The sequence below is a fragment of the Meriones unguiculatus genome, chromosome 2 (assembly GCF_030254825.1).
Source record: "Meriones unguiculatus strain TT.TT164.6M chromosome 2, Bangor_MerUng_6.1, whole genome shotgun sequence".
NCBI lineage: Eukaryota > Metazoa > Chordata > Mammalia > Rodentia > Muridae > Meriones > Meriones unguiculatus.
Window position 1 is genome coordinate 22,428,441 of NC_083350.1, and position 15,823 is coordinate 22,444,263.

The window sequence follows — 15,823 nt, forward strand, 5'->3', positions numbered from 1 at the left end:
CAAGCTTCCGACACGTGACTTTTGGCAGACACATTCAGACCTTAGAAAGGGCGGGGTAGAAACATGCAAAGGATCAGATTGTTGGTTTGTTATTGTATGAGAGGACAATTCGATTTACTGCAGTTAGACTCTGTGGATTGTTGTGGATGTAAACATGCTTTGTTTTAATCCCAGGTGTGGGATATGGGACTGATTCAGATTCAAATAGTGTAGGCTCTGAGAGGGGCTCTTTGCCAGCTGGAATTAGCTGACTTTGAGGGGTAATGTGACAGCCCAGAGGTAGATGGGAGGCGGCTTGGAAGAGTCAGAGGAAGACTGCTTGCTGCTCTTGCTGGCTTGCTGGTTTGCTAGTTACCTGGACTTCTGGATATCTTGATGACAGATATTCGTATTTCCCCAAAAGAATCCTACTATCCTACCGAGCAGGAAGAAGTAAAGAGGGCCATGTCCCCTTTCCCTTACAACCTTCTTTTTTCCCTACATGGGGATGGGGGGGTTGGAAGGGAGGTATAAACTTTAAGGAACCCCCAAATGAAGTAGCATTAGAAAAATTAGTGCCTACAGGGATTCCAGGTCGTATTAGTGCAGCTAAATACTGTATTGCTTGAACATATGAATTGGGGTCAGGAATGTAGGCCTGCAAACACTACTGGAATCATTCTAACATATATTCAATAAATATTGGTTACTGTTAAGATTGCTACTACAAACAAAACAATCACTGTCCTGGAGAGAAACAAACCCCATTTCCCTTTTCCATTGGCTTCTGTCTTCAGATCAGGGGAGGGCAGGGAAACAGGGACTGGTGGAAAGTCCATAAGGAGATGACCCACCCGTGGCAAAGCCACAATGGCCCCAACCGTCTTCTAGATGCATGCCCCAAGAATCCTATGGATTTGAAATTCCTTTTATTGTGTAGAATGTTTCAGTAAAGGCCACTTCTGCTTTGGGTTTGTTTCCAAGTGTTGGTTGGTGTTGACCAGGATTGATGAAAGAGGTTTGCTTCCATCATTGCCATCATCCTGTCCTGAAGATCTCCCTTGGTCCTTCTGGTCTTCTCATTTTCCCTATCTCCTTCTTGAAATAGCTACTATTGCTGATACTTGTTTAGATCTTGTTTAGATCAGCTACTTGTTTAGATATTGCTACTTGTTTAGATCTTGCTACTTGTTTAGATCAGCTACTTGTTTAGATCTTGTTTAGATCTTGTTTAGATCAGCTACTATTGCTGATACTTGTTTAGATACTTGTTATTTTTACTTGTTTAGATCTTAAAGACAGAATCTCCCTTGTCTTTATATGACATAAGGGCCAGGGCCCTTAACTCCATTTCTAGTTGTTACTTGGCGGTGAGGGCCTTGGAGCATGTTAGTGTATGTTTATGATTATTTGTTTCAATATTGCAGTGTTCAGCTGAAAAACAAATAATGCCAACATATGAGGCAAGTGGCATTTTCTTTTTCTTTTTCTTTTTTTTTTTTTTTTTTTAACCAGAGACGATGTATAATGGAAATCATATTTAGAGAAGATCAAGTTGGAAACAAAGAAAGGGTTGGGATATAGCAAATGGAAAATCTGAGAAATCCACACTGTTGAAATAAGCCATTGTGATTGCAGGCTCTGACTTACTGAGAAAACTAGGATTCCTGATTGTTTGCATGCTTGATATTTAAAATGGTTTAGTGGAGGGAGTCCAAAATTGCAGCAAGAGGGAACAACCTGTGAGCTGGGACAGTTTGGATCCAGGTCACCTGCGGCCATCTCCAGGGCCCAAGAGTAGTAAATATTCAGCCTCCCTGCACTTCCCCTTGACCCAGGAGCGAGCCTCTCTGCTAGGCAGAGGAGGCAGTGGTTGCCCCAAGCAAGATTCTCCATGCTTGGTGCCTGAGACAGCAGAGACAGCAGCAGCATGGGCCTCCCATGTCTGTAGCTGCAGCAGGGCATAGCAGGAGCTTCCATCATTGCCGTCATCCTGTCCTGAAGATCTCCCTTGGCCCTTCTGGTCTTCTCATTTTCCCTATCTCCTTCTTGAAATAGCTACTATTTCAAATAGCTGCTATGAAGGCCATAGCAGGAGCCTTCATACTTGGTGACTGAGAAGGCAGAGGTGGCTGCCTCAAGGACAGATCTCCCTCCCGGTGGCCAAACAGTGTATGCCACTGAGCTGACAGATCTTCTATACTCTCATTTGCCCTGTGGACCCAAATATGAGAGCAGAGAATAGCAGGAAACCCTGTGCTTTCCAATTAGGACTGTGAGCAAGTGAATGTGTGCAGAGTCCCACATCCAGGGTCCCTCTATGCTAGCAGCCAGACATTGAACCCTTCCCACCCACACCCCCACTGTGGGCAATATAGGGATCCTTGGGACAACATTCTCAAATTGAAGCCCCTGTCCTATGGGTCTACCAATGGAGTCCAGGCAAACAACTCCTGGAGCCCAGACAGATCTGAGTACCAGGAGGACAGTAAGACAGGCCTGTAGGCCGCTGAGGTATTCAGGGCACTTGTGCATGTGCATTGCACCCGTGAACAGTTCCAGCACCCCCTCCTGCATTTAAGCTCCACCATTCCAGGCATCTACATGCTCTAGCACCCAGTACTTCAAGGCCCACTTCCATGCATACGCCTGCATTTGTGCACATGTGCCTGCAACCTTCCTCCCTTAGCTACAGCTGAAACACTAACACCCACTCCCGAACCTGTGGACCTCACTCATGTTCCTGAAGAATACTCCAGACACCACAGACAGACAGACCTAGTCTGAAGTACCGACTCCAGGAACAAACATCAAAGGTTACATATAAGCAGATGGCTAGAGGTTGGTGTAAGGACACAGCCAACAAAAATCAGGACATCATGGCTTCACTAGCAATCCTTAAAATCAATGGATATGCTAACTCATTGGAAACACAAGAATATGATTTCAAATCTATGCTTATCCAGTTATTAGAGGCCCATAAAGAGGAAATGAACAAAGCGCTCAAAAAAAAAATACAGGCAAATACAGCCAAACGAATAGAGGCACAGTAGTGGCATAGAGAGAGGAAATGAACAAAAAATAGAGTCCATCATGGAAAGACTGGAATCCACACTCAACAGATGAAGGAAATGGTACAAAACATAAAAACAGAATTGAAATCAATAAAGAAAACACAAACAAAGAAAACCCTGGAGTTGGAGAACTTAGAGAAAAGATCAGGAACCACAAAGGTAAGCATCACCAACAGAATGCAAGAGATGGAAGAAATAATCTCAGGCAGTTAAAATACAATTTCAGAAATTGATTCATCTCTCAAAGAAAAAGTAAAATCAGAAAAGTTCTAAACACAAAACATCCACGAAATCAAGGATGCCATGAAAAGACAAAAAAGAAGATACCAGGCTCCAAGTTCTAGAAAGTGTTTTCAAGAAAATCATAGAAGAAAATTGTCCCAAGATAAAAAAAGAGATGTCCATAAACATATAAGAAGCCTACAGAACACCAAATAGACTACACCAGAAAAAGAAACTCCTCACATTACATAATAGTCAAAACACTAAATCTATAGAACAATGAAAAAATATTAAAAGCAGCAAGGGAAAAAGGCCAAGTAACATATAAAGGTAGACCTATAAGAATCATCCCAGACCTCTCAACAGAAACTATGAAAGCCAGAAGGGCCTGGGCAGATGACATGCAAACTCTAAGAAACCACAGATGCCAACCCGGGCTACTATACCCAGTGAAATTTCAATCAACATAGACGGAGAAAACAAAATATTCCACGACAAAACTAAATTTAAACAATAGCTCCACAGCAACCCAGCCCTACAGAAGATACCAGAAGGAAAACTCCAATCCAACAAAATCAGCTACACCCAAGAAAACACATCACAACAAGAAATTAAAAGAAAACAAGCAGAGAAACACAGTAACACCACCACCTCTACAAATAAAATGAAAGAGCATTCTTTGGTCACTATTATCGATCAACATCAACAGACTAAACTTTCCAATAAAAACACAGATTAACAGAATGGTTGTGGAAACAGAATCCAACATTCTTCTGCATCCAAGAAACACACTTCTGCAATAAAGATAAACACTACCTCAGAGTAAAGGGCTGGAAAATTTTTTTTCAAGCAAACAGACCCAGAAAACAAGCTGGGATAGCTATTCTAACATCTAATAAAATAGACTTTCAAGCAAAATTAATCAAAAAGGATGAGGAGGGCAATTCATTCTCATCAAAGGAGAAATCCACTAGGAGGACATCACAATCCTGAATATCTATGCTCCAAACACAAGAACACCTGCATTTGTAAATGAAATATTATTAGAGCTTAAATTAGACATCAATCACAACACCTTAATAGTGGGAGACTTCAATACTCTACTCTTACCAAGGGACATATCATCTAGACAGAAGCTGAATAGAGAAATTATGACACTGACAGAAGTCCTAAATCAAATAGACCTTATAGATATCTACAGAACTTTTCACCCAAACTCAAAAGTGTATACATTCTTTTCAGTCCCTCATGGAACCTTCTCAAAATTAACCATATAGTTGGGCACAAAGCAAGCCTCAACAGATACAAGAAGATGGAAATAATCCCTTGTATCCTATCTGATCACCATGGACTAAAGCTGGACCTCAACAACAATAAAAATAACAAAAAGCCTACATACACATGGAAACTAAACAACTCTCTACTCAATGACAGCTTGGTCAGGGAAGAAATGAAAAAAAGAAATTAGAGACTTCCTATGAAACTGAAGGTACAATTTACCCAAACTTATAGGACACAATGAAGCAGTGCTAAGAGGAAAGTTCATAGCACTAAGTGCATCCAGAAACAAGTTTGAGACATTTCATACAAGCAACTTAACAGCATACCAAAAAGCCCTAGAAAAAAAAAAAGAAGCAGACACACCCAAGAAATAATCAAATTCAGAGCTGAAATCAATGAATTAGAAACAAAGAAAACAGTTAAAAGAATCAATGAGATCAAGATCTGGTTCTTTGATAAAATCAACAAGATAGACAAACCCTTAGCCAAACTAACTAAAAGGCAGAGAGAAACTATCCAAATCAGCAAAATCAGAAACAAAAAGGGGAACATAACAACAGACACTGAGGAATTCCAAACAATCATTAGGTCTTACTACAAAAGCCTATATGCCACAAAATTTGAAAATCTAAATGAAATGGACAATTTTCTTGATAGACTCCATTTACCAAAATTAAATCAAGATCAGGCAAATAGATTAAATAGTCCTATATCTCTCAAAAAAATAGAAGCAGTCATCAAAAGTCTTCCTTTCAATAAAGGCCCAGGGCCAGATGGTGCCAGTGCAGAATTCTACCAGACCTTCAAAGAAGAGCTAACTCCAATTCTCTTCAAACTATTCCACAAAATAGAAGCAGAAGGAACACTACCTACTCATTCTAGGAAGCCACAGTCACTTTAATACCTAAACCACGCAAAGACCCAACAAAAAAAGAGAATTTCAGGCCAATCTCCCTTATAAACATTGATGCAAAAATATTCAATAAAATACTTACAAACCGAATATAAGAACACATCAAAGATATCATTCACCATGACCAAATAGGCTTCATCCCAGGCATGCAGGGTGGTTCAAATATATGGAAATCCATCAGTGAAATCCACCATATAAACAAACTGAAGGAGAAAAACCACATGATCATCTCCTTAGATGCTGAAAAAGCATTTGAAAAATCCAGCACCCATTCATGTTGAAAGTCTTGGAGAGATCATTGATACAAGGCACATGCCTAACTGTAGTAAGGCAATATACATTAAGCCTATAGCCAGAATTGCTAAAACAATCCTGTACAACAACAGATCGTCTGGAGGTATCTCCATCCCTGATCTCAAGTTTTTATACTAATAAAAACTGCATGGTACTGGCATAGAAACAGTGGATCAATGGAATCTAATAGAAAACCCAGAAATAAACCTACATACCTATGGATATTTGATTTTTGACAAAGAAGCCAAAACCATACAATGGAAGAAAGACAGCATCTTCAAAAAATGATATTCGCAGGGGTCTTCCCAGAGACCCATACTCCAACCAAGTACCAGGCATGGGGATAACCTAGAACCCCTGCACAGATGTAATTCATGGCAGTGTAGTGTCTAAGTGGGTTACATAGTAATGGGAAGAGGGACTGCCTCCGACACAATCTGATAGGCCTGCTCTTTGATCACCTCCCCCTGAGGAGAGCAGTCTTACCAGGCCACAGAAGACGACAATGCAGCCACTCCAGATATGATCTGATAGACTAAGATCAGATGGAAGGAGAGGAGGACCTCCCCTATCAGTGGACTTGGGGAGGGGCATGCATGAAAAAGGGGGAAGGAGGGTAGAATTGGGAAGGGGGGAGGGAGGGGCTTATGGGGGGATACAAAGTGAATAAAGTGTAAAAAAATAATAAAAAAATGAAAAAAATGGTGTTCATCTAACTGGATGTTTATATGCAGAAAAATGCAAATAGATCCATATTTATCACCCTGTACAAACTAAAGTCCAAGCAAATCAAAGACCTCAACAATAAACCAGACACACTAAATCAGTTAGAAGAAAAAGTGGGGAGGAGCCTTGAACTCATTGGCACAGGAGACAACTTCTTGAACAGAACACAAGTATCACAGGCTCTAAGATCAACAGTCAATAAATGGGACCTCAGGAAACTGAAAAGATTCTGTAAATCAAAGGACACTGTCATCAGAACAAAATGAAGGCCTACAGACTGGGAAAGTATCTCCACCAACTCTTTATCTGACACAGGGTTAATATTCAGAATATATAAAGAACTTAAGAAGTTAAAAAGCAACAAATCAAGTAATCCAATTAAAAATGGGGTACAGAACTAAACAGAGAATTCTCAATAAAGGAATGGCAGAGAAACACTTAAAGAAATGCTCAGCGTCCTTAAGAGATCAGGGAAATGCAAATCAAAACAACTCTTACACCTATCAGAATGGCTAAGATCAAAAAGTCATGTGACAATACATGCTGGAGAGGATGTAAAGAAAGGGGAACCCCCTTCCACTATTGGTGGGAATGTAAGCTTGTACAACCACTTTGGAAATCAATCTGGTGCTATCTCACACAATTAGGAATAGTGCTTCCTCAAGATCCAGCTATAACACTCCTAGGCATATATCCAAAATATGCTCAAGTATACAACAAGGACTTTTGCTTAACCATGTTCACAGCAGCTTTATTTGTAATAGCCAGAACCTAAAAACAGACCATTCCTCAACGAAGGAATGGATATAGAAATTGTGGTACATTTATACAATGGAATACTACTCAGCAATTATAAACAAAGAAATCATGAAATTTGCAGGCAAATGGTGGGAACTAGAAAAGATCATCGTGAGTAAGGTATCGCAGAAACAGAAAGACACATGTTATATACTCAATTATAAGTGAAGATTAGACATATAATATAGGATAAACATATTAAAATCTGTACACCTAAAGAAGCTTAGCAAGAAGGAGGACTCTGGGTAAGATGATCAATCCTCATTCAGAAAGGCAAGGAGGATGGACATCAGAAGAGGGAGAAAACATGGAACAGGACAGGAGCCTACCATAGAGGGCCTCTGAAAGACTCTGCCCCGCAGGGTATCAAAGCAGATGCTGAGACTCATAGCCAAACTTTGGTCAGAGTGCAGGGAATCTTATGAAAGAAGGGGGAGGCAGAAATACCTGAAGGGCTCAGGAGCTTGACAAGGAGAGCAACAGAACCACAAAATCTGGGCACAGGAGTCTTTTCTGAGACTGATACTACAACCAAGGACCATTCTAGAACCCCTGCACAGATGTAGCCCATGTCAGCTCAGTGTCCAAGTGGGGTTCCCTAGTAATGGGAACAGGGACTGTCTCTGACATGAACTCAGTGGCTGGCTCTTTGACTACCTCCCCTTGAAGTGTGTGTGTGGGGGTAACCTTACCAGGTCACAGAGGATGACAATGCAGCCAGTCCTGATGAGACCTGATAGGCTAGGGTTAGAGGGAAGGAGAGGAGACTAGGGGAGAGGCATGGGTGGAGATGAGGGAGAGAGAGTGGGATGAGCAGGGATGATGGAGGGGGTTACAGCCAGGATACAAAGTGAATAAGCTGTAATTCATAAAAAAATAAAAAATAATAAAAATTAAGTGTTTTAGTGATTAAAAAAGGGTTAGGCTTTGCCCAGGCTCCTTTGTATAGTCTGGGGCACTCTATATGAGAAAAAAGTGACCAAGGGAAGCTCAGGACTATCGAGAAACAGGGGAAATATGAGTCTAAGATTTGTGTTCAAAAATAGAAATGTCCACAAAGAAGAAAGAACCACCTTTAAGAAGTGATCATATGAGAACAGGGAACTTGTGTTAAATGCCGTTGCTGTGCATAGAACACATGAAATGTCACAAATGTACAAGATAGCCCCACATGTGTATCTCATAGATATAATGGTGACTATCACTAATATCTATATGGTTTTTAATTGTTTTGAAATTACCTTTTGATTTTGGAGAAGAAAATGTATCATTATAGAAAAATAGTAAGCCATTAACAAGAAGAAATAATCTACTTAGAACTGCATTGTTCCGTATGCATTAATTTATGTCTACATGCAACAGGAAATTTGTGTAGAAAATGCGTAGTATTTTTTTATCTATTACTTTAAAAATAAGGTACTTACTTAGCAAAATCTCTTATTACCATTAGCATTTCTGCAGATAACAGTCTTTTCTCACCGTCACTAAATCTGATTATAAAATAAATGTAGCAAAATCCCTTGATCTACACGATCACTGGTATGTTAAACACAGCACATATTTCTCCATAATAGTTGATAATAAAAAACTCTTGCTTCCTGCTAATATAATAGGAATTTGATATTGATATAAAAGCTCAAGAGATCAAGGTTAAGTAGGATCATTATGCACGCAACAATTCATAGCTCTTTCTGAACTAAAGGCCGTGATTAATAGTCCCAGGGGTAAGCTCTCACCACAGCCAGTTAATGAGCACAACACATTAGGAAGCTTTGCTGTTCTCTGAAGCCCACTGAGGTCTGCCTGCAGTGTGGAATGAAGAGCTCCTTCTGTAATTTGTATAAGTGCCCCCCTGTGGTTTTAGAGCATCCCTGGGTCACATTCATGTCCTTGATCTTCCTTCTCTGTGTTTCTATCCTGGAATCACTGGTTTGAGGTATTAGAGAACATGTGTTTGCTTTATTTTATTTTTTTCAAATAGATGTATCAGATTGCAACTACATAATGATATATGTGAATTATATCAGATACATGAGTGCCCAAAGAATAATAGCTTACAAATCCACATGACAAACCTTGAAAGAGAAAACATTACGAATATAGTGCCTTGCAGTTATTGTCCGATATCTATTCTCAGGTTCACAGCCACATAAATCATTCTTTTGCTTTCGATAGTTCACCTTCATATATTTACTACATATAAGTAAGCAACATACAATATTGTTTTTTAATTTAGAATTTTATTGTAAAATATTTTACCAGGTTTATGTTTTTATTTTAATTTATTTTTATTAATTACAGTTTATTCACTTTGTATCCCTCCTGAACCTCCCTTCCTCCTCCCCTCCCAATCCTACCCTCCCTCTTCCCCACCCATGTCCCTCTCCCAGTCCACTGATAAGGGAGGTCCTCCTCTGACCCTAGTCTATCAGGTCTCATCAGGAGTGGCTGCATTGTCTTCTTCTGTGGCCTGGTAAGTCTGCTCCCCCCTCAGGGGGAGGTGATCAAAGAGCAGGCCAATCAGTTCCTGTCAGAGACAGTCCCTGTCCCCATTACTATGGAGACCACTTGGACACTGAGCTGTCATAAGCTACCTCTGTGCAGGGGTTCTAGGTTATCTCCATGAGTGGTCCTTGGCTGGAGTATCAGTCTCGGAAAAGACCCCTGTGCCAGTGCACCAGGTTTATGTTTTAATGTTTGCTTTCCTCCCACTCATCTTTGTGGCTGTGCAATTGGTGTCTCTCTGATGTTTTGTTTTGTTTTGGTTTTGGTTTTTTGTTTTTTGGGTTTCTTTTTTTTTTAGAATGATGCTCTTCTCTGTTGCCACTCCTTAATTAATTTGTCTACATTGTTGCCAGTTGCTTTTAGATTGTTTCTAGAGTTACTGACTTAGAAGTAGCATTGCTATGAACAGATTAGTGTGGATTTCTCTGTCCACATTTGTGGATGTCTCAGGAGAGCGCTTAGTTCATTATAAATGCACTTTTAGTGACACATCTTCAACAATAACAGCTGAGAACACATGGTGGCATTTCTTATCAAGTTGGTGAAACCTTTGTTAGAATTAAATATGGTTGTGCTGGCTACTTTCTATGTCAACTTCACACCACAAGAGCCATCTGAGTGGAGAGACTCACAATTGAGAAAGTGCCTCCATAAAATTAAGCCTGTAGGGCATTCTTTAATTAGTGATTGATGTGGCAGGCCCAGTCTATTGTGGATGGTGCCATCTGAGGCCTCTATGGAAACAGGTTGGACAAGGCTTGAGGCACAAGCCAGTCAGCAGTACTCCGTGGCCTTTGTGTCAGCTACTTCCTCCAAGTTCCTGATGTATTTGAGTTCCTGCCCTGACTTCCTTCAATGATGAACTATAATATGGCAGAGATAAGCAAGATAAGCCCATTCTTTCCCAAGTTGCTTTTGATCCTGGAGTTTCATTACTGCAATAAAAACCCAAACTAAGACAACAGAATTTAGCACTTAGATAAGCAAAATTTGTTCGAATCTTCAATTCTGCCAGATATCAGGAAATTATTTTCTAAGAGGCCAAGAACAAGACTAGGTACTGGGAAACTGTGGTAATCATCATTTAGCTATAGAAAGGGTGATTACACAATGATGGCTATGGAGCACTTATTAGCACTAGTGTGGAAAGCAAGAGATTTATCTTCCGGTGAGCAGAAGAGCTTGTCAGCTTGGACTGAGCAGGAGATGGTTGGGTGTGAACAGTCAAGGTGACCTCCCGCCTCCATGGCTAAAAGCTTTTGTGTCAACCTCCTGTGCATTTTGGGGTAGTAAAAGAGCCCTTAGAAAACAGAAAGAGAAAAGATACTCTGTACATGTTAATGTGAGACTTCCTAAATGTGAGACTTTGTGGTCCGCGCCGGCTTCTACACACAGATTGCACAGGATACCAAGGACCAGAGCTGTAAGGTGAAGTTGAGTTTGATGAGACCATAGGAAGACTAGAGAACATGAAATTGTGCTTGATGGTCAGAATCACGTCATGGTAGATTCAGGGTTCATTGTCTTACTCAACTGGAGAAAGAACCAGAGCAGCGTGGACGCTCCTGAGTGTGATGCCAAACAGCAAGCTGATCTTGACTTTCCTCCTTCGTAGGGCTGGGGTTTCACCAGTGTTGGGCAGTTATTGTTGAAAAGGTGAAAAAAAAATCAGAAGTGAATTTACTTAACACATAAAATCGGATAAATTAAGTGGATAAAAACCACAGTTTCTACTTTAAAACATAGATTTAATGTAACAAAGTGACTTATAAATGTATTCACAGAGCAATTATATATCGAAATCCTTTACCTCAGAGCGTGGCCTGGTAGTGACAGAAAAGACTGTATTTTGGTTCAAAGAAAGGAAATGAGTCTAAAAATGCCCATGATTAAATTATTCTGGGAAATTAATTACAGTTTAAAAAAAAGTGATTATTCAAAAAGCTACAGAGAATTTGTACATAGTTAATTTTAATTTGGTTCTTGGCGCATAAATAAAAGTGGAAAGAAACAAAACATTTTACACCCTTAAGTTAAAAACAGTATTTATAGACTTAGTTTTCATAGATCACCTATAAAAAGAAAAAGCCATCGATTACAAACCTATTAATCTGTCTTTGAAATGGCCCAGGCTCCATTTTACTGATCATTTATTTATTTGCAATTTTCACAGCTCTATGTAGATAGCAGAAATATGAGTGAATGTAAAACATAGCACAGTTCTCTCTGGGAACACATTAAATCATGTGACATCTGAAGTCACAGTTCGGGTATTTTAAAAAAATGGATTTTATTTGTTAGACTTTCTTTCACTGGTCTTAGGGTATATTCTTAGTTGGTAGAGCACTGGCCTAGCAGCAATAAACCTTTGGGTTTCTCCTCCAGAACCACATAAAATTGGGCAGCGTGGCACATGCCTGAGTGCCAGTGCTCAGGTAATGGAGGCAGGAAGACCAAAAGTACAAGGTCATCTTTGGCAGCATAGTGTGCTCCAGGTCAGCCTCATCAATATAAAACCCTTCGTCTCAAAAAACCCAAACCAGCCCTCTTCCTCAATTCAAGCAACCACAAAATAAAACAAATAAAACACTTTAAAAAAGGCCTGGGAATATTCAAACTAGTAGAGTGAGGCCTGAGCGTGACCAAATCCAGTTTAAGGAAACACGATCTTTCATTGAGCTGAGTGTGCAGGGGCATGGCCATTATCACAGCATTTGAGGGGTGGAGGCAGGAGAATTAAGAGATTAAAATTGCCCATTCTGGCTCAGTGAGGTCAAGCCTAGAAGCTGGGCTCCATCAGACCCTGCCCCCAAAATGAATTCTGCTGTGTAAAATATTCATAGGTTTACATGTGTGGAGCTGGCTCTGGAGTAATGGGGTGGGTGAGCCGCTCTGAGGACGTGGGGGCTGGAGAACTGACCGTGTTGCCCGCCGATGGCCAGCATTGGGTGGCCTAGCCAGAGCGTTGATGCAGAGCTTGCCCTGGTGTTGGAGAGCTGGCAGGTTGATCAGCTCGGCTACCATCCACACACAAATCCAGGGCTTTGAGTGGGCCCACCTGAAAATTACATCATGGGAGGTTGTTGGAGTGCGTGAAAGGGCAGTCCTGCTGACTCAAAGCTGCAGGATCTCCATGACACAGGGCAATAGCAAGATAAGTGGGAGGAGTCCCAGAGATGATCCAATATTGATCGTGTGACAGAAGCCAGAGGCCTCAACCCAGACCAATGGCTCATTGCAATGATCATTTGCAAGCGAAGATGTGCGGACGGAGGGACATGCTTTGAGACACACCCTGACACACCTCAGCTTTCATGTTTATTCAGTCTGTTAGTGTGTTTTTTTTAATCTTCTTTTGGAGGGAGGTTGTGAGGGTGAAGAGGGATATGAGGGCACTGGGGAGATGAGTGGGACTGGAGTGCATGATGCAAAACTCAAAAAGAACCAATTAAAAAGTTAAAAAAAAAAAAAAAAAACCAACCCTGGCTCAACTGCTCATTGGCCGTGCAGTGTTAGACAAACTACCCAGGCAATCTGCACTTCATTCATTTTATCTATAAGCATTCTGGATAGCCAGGCACAGTGGCACACTCCTGTAACTCCAGTACTCAGGGAGGCAGAGGCAAATGGATCTCTGTGACTTTGGGACCAGCCTGGTCTACAAAGAGAGTCCAGGACAGCCAAGGCTACACAGAGAAACCTGTCTCAAAAAACAAAAACAAAAACAAAAAACAAACAAAAATTCTGGATGCTATCAGGACCTCCTTGTTATGTTTATTGTGGCAATGCCTGGGACATGGAAGGTAGTAAGTTAACGTTAGTTATTTTATAACTCCAGACCTTAGGAGAATTGATCCAGAGAACAGTTAGCTCTTTCCTAAGGGTATCCATCCATCATGGTTTTGAATAACCACCTGCTCCAACAGTTTAACTAGACAGTGGCTGAGTGGAAATGCACCCTGGTCTGCCTTCCTTCCAATCCCCTCTAACAGCAACAAAAAGACCTTATACTCCTCAATGATACGAGAAAGAGAGAATGAGGGAGAGAGCGAGGGTAAGGACAGGTGCATTCTCAAGAGAGAGAGGAGAAAAATACACTCCTGACATTGCTTTTCATAGATGACCAGTCCTGGGGCAGTTTCTGAGGCCACTCTGAACCACTTGTCAGAGGAAATTACACAAAATAACAGGAAATTCAATCACTCTCTGTTTCCATGTCATTCCGGTTGGTCTCCTTGCAAATAACCACTTCATTTGTACTCTTAAAAGATTGGACTTTTAGAGGCAGATAAAAAAGTGAAGTCGTCACATAAGATTTTTCTTTTTCCTTTTTTTTTTTTTCCTGAGAGACAATAGCACAGTTTTAAACTGTCTACTCTGCTATGGCTCATGGAAAACCCCCACCACCATTGACCGCCAGTTATTAGAAATATCTGGATTTTGTTTGGGTGCATGTAAGACAATACATGTGGAGAATGGCTTATCACTGGCTTGTCAAATAGAGGCACACTTTGAAGAAGAAAGAATGAGCACATAGTAATGAGAAAGTACCTTTATTTCTTTTTGAGAGATGCCTCTCTCTTAAATCATCAGCAGTAATTACAACTACTTTACTTGCCAAAGAACAGAGCGGCTTCCACATCAAAGACTACTGTGCTAGGAGGTTGCTTTGTTTTGCTGTTCTTGAGACCGGGAGTCATGTAACCTTGGCTGACCTTGGTCTTATCATGGACCCCAGGATGATTTTTGAACTCCCAATTCTACATCTACCTCTGGAGTTCTGGGGTCACAGGCATGCATCACCTTGTCTGACCTATACTCCAATTTTCATAAGCAATCAAACATGTATGTATGCATATATGCAAATTTGGAGAAGCACCAAAATGTTTTTCAAACAAATTAATTGAATATCATCTATAATGTGATACTATTTATTTAAAACTTACAACATAGACAGACATATAGCTTATTTTTATGTGTATATGTGGGTGTCTGTATGTGAATGCCACGTACATTACTATAATTGAGTGCACATGACAGGGCAAGCTTTGAAGAAACTATTGGATCCCCTGGAGTTGAGGTTAAGGTGATTGTGAGCCAATTTTCACCTAGAAGCAATTTATATGTCTTGGGTTCTGGAAGCCTAACTCTGGTCCTTTGCAAGAGCAGTGAGTGCTCTTAAGAGCTGGATTTTGTTTTGCTGTTTATAAAATCACACTTGTGAGTTGCAAGACAAACAAATAATTTCTAGGTAAAAATTCAAATGTGTGTAACAATTATGGAAAGTTTGATATGGAAAGTCTGAAATGAGATACCTCACACACACACAAGGCAGAAGATATCAGCAGGAAGGGAAGAAAAGGGTAGTTTTAGTGTCAACTGATACATTTGCATAATATACTTTTTTTTTCTTTTAAAGTGACTTCTTTTGTTAATTCAGTAATTTAAATCTTGGTTTAAAACATTTCAAGAGATAGTTCTGTCTTTGTGTGTCCTTACTCATTGCATCTTGTCTTTAGAACAGATTTGGCATGATAACCTAAAAACTTTTTCCAGAGCTTAAAAATACCCACTGTTTTAAGTGACTGTCCACCAAGCGATGCAACTGCCATTTTGGGGAGTTCAGGTGCACCTCCTTGTAAAAGAATTACCCCAGCGGGGCTTGATGACTGTACCTCTCACGCAGGGTTGGGGAGTGCTCTGAGATTCTCATCTGAGTACCCAGACACTCCACTCTGTACCACCTGTTTTATGCAACTCTTTCTTAATTTCACATGGCCTGGGGGGTGCACTAGAGTACACAGGCAGGTGAAGAATGAATGTGTGTGTGTGTGTGTGTGTGTGTGTGTGTGTGTGTGTTTCATCTACAGGGAAGTCCTTATCCACGTTGGATAAAGACTTTTCAGGCCTCTTAGAGGGGAGAACACCCACACCCCTGAAAGGAGCCGTTTACCTAAGCTCTGTAACAAAGCCTCATAAATTCATTGCTTCCCTGGAGTGAGCTTAGGTGTGGTCATGCCTAGGTCTGTTG